Source organism: Pseudochaenichthys georgianus, unplaced genomic scaffold, assembly GCF_902827115.2.
Source record: "Pseudochaenichthys georgianus unplaced genomic scaffold, fPseGeo1.2 scaffold_1187_arrow_ctg1, whole genome shotgun sequence".
Taxonomy (NCBI): domain Eukaryota; kingdom Metazoa; phylum Chordata; class Actinopteri; order Perciformes; family Channichthyidae; genus Pseudochaenichthys; species Pseudochaenichthys georgianus.
Genome location: NW_027262122.1, coordinates 40,456 through 42,755, shown reverse-complemented (window position 1 = coordinate 42,755; position 2,300 = coordinate 40,456).

Sequence of the window (2,300 nt, the reverse complement as noted above, 5' to 3'; positions counted from 1 at the left end):
TTCAATATCATCAACGCTGTCAGTCACGTTAAACACAACAACATCCAAGTAACACAAGCGTATTGTTTAGTGCAGTTTAAACCTGTAAAATAGTGCAGCGTACAACCAGAGGGAAGCATAAAGACATCGAACACATATATGTCTTGATTGTAAGGAATTAAAAACAACTTTAAAATTAGCAAACATGCATTTTTGCACGAACACAACAACATGTCAAGGTTTCTTTAGCCGTGGGAAACCCATGCTCCTTCTTCATAAAGGAATAGTTTCACATGAAGTGCTTGAACTTAATATTTTATGTAAAGTCAACGTTGTGTTTCAGCGACAGACACAGCTGATTGAAATGACTTTTATTTAGTTGGATGCTGATTTAAACACAAAGTGATAGAGTTCCCGTTAGCCGGTAATTACCGGACTACGACCGGTAAAATATGCTGAAGACGGGCAAATCTAAATCTCTCCGGTCAAAGTGTCCGTTCAAAATAATTTCCGTTTAGCGCAATACCACATCAGTTGCGCAACTTGAGCCATTTATGTGACAGACAAGAATAGTCAACTCTAATGTCTAACACTTAATGTGGAGAAAGAGATGTCCTGGATGGGTTGATTGTGCGTTGATCTGTTGGTAATGTCTCGGGGTTCCGGTGGGCATGTAAACAAATGCATAATGCTGCGCTATACTTTGTGGCCTCAACCGGTTGCATAGCGACACTTATTTGTCTTTTAATAAGCAGGTAGTCATATCATTAGCTAGAACTAGCTGGATCTGATCGATATGGACATAAACGCGAGTGAAGTCTAATCTGACGGGAGAGAGAGAACAGCTGCTGCTGATGAGTGGACACCAGCTCTGCATGATCACAGAACAAAACACACACTTCAGGTTAGAATATCACACGTAGCTATTTTAATGAGCCTCGCAAGCTACCTAAACTAGTCATAGATATGTTTAGTTTCACTGTCGGGTCACTCATTACTGATCCGCGAGCTGCATGAGACTGACGGGCTGTCAGGAGAGGGAAAGCGCTCCGTGTATTATTCCCGTGTTATTATAAATTACTGTTCACTTTTCAATAATGTAGTTAATCTGCTATAATTAGTTTAATATTGAATCAAATCAATTTTTTTTAAAGCTCAATAAATAACAAAGAAGACCTTTGACCGGCACTTTTCTCATTTTGCCCGGAAGATTGAAACTTTAACGGACATGTTGACCGGCGAAAACATATTCTAACGGGAACTCTGGATAAGCTTCATAAAGGCAACTGGAGGTGAAAGATAAGGACATGAAAACCTCATGTTGGTTATTTAGGGTCTGTTTAAAGTCATGCTGAGGCACATGTTGTCAATGCAGCAAAGCGAAAGGCACGTTGCATTCACTGACAGGAAACACATCACGAATTAGTAATAAAATGATGTCAGCAGGATAGGTTTTTTCAGTGTTCAGACTCTTTAAAACTCTTTCCAAATATATATAACGCTATTTCAAGATACTAACGTAAGTAATACACTTCAATACAATCACAATCCGTCCAGAAAACATCCTGATATTAATCGAGATAAAATAATAGTGTCTTTTCTTAACATGTACGTGTTAGAGGAAGAGAAGGTTTCAGCAGGATAAAGGACATTTGAAATTCAAGGTATTTGTTCTTCAATGGAAACAGCTGAACGATGTAGTGACGCTTAATCCCTGATACGTCATCATAGAGCACTTGATTCTTGGTTTTTAGTGTTCTGAAAATGATAACAATGCACTTTGATGAGTAATTATGTGTCTGTACATCCTCAGAAACCATTCATGTTTTCGTTAAGTGTGTGCAAAAAGCCCTTTAACTTAAGTCTGCTCTGACGGGTCTCCTGTGACAGCGAGAAAAGCAGAATGGACTGGATTCTGGAGCAAAACAAAGTCAAATTCAGGCGTGTTTTAATGTGTGGTTGAGTGATTTTCAAAGGTTAATTGGAGTGATATACGCTGAGGCCGGAGCTGGCAGGAGGAGAAGTGACTTCGTCCAATGGGAGCGCGGCTTTAGGTCCGTGTGACGCTTGCTTACGAGGCTCCGTCCACTCGTAACGGGACGAAGTCAACTTTTCCACCCTGGAGCCGAGCAAAGCAAGCCTTAACAGACCTTCAGACTACTGCAGGAGGAGGAGGAGGAGGAGGAGGTCGACACACACACACACACACACACACACACACACACACACACACACACACACACACACACACACACACACACACACACACACACACACACACACACACACACACACACACACACACACACACACACACACAC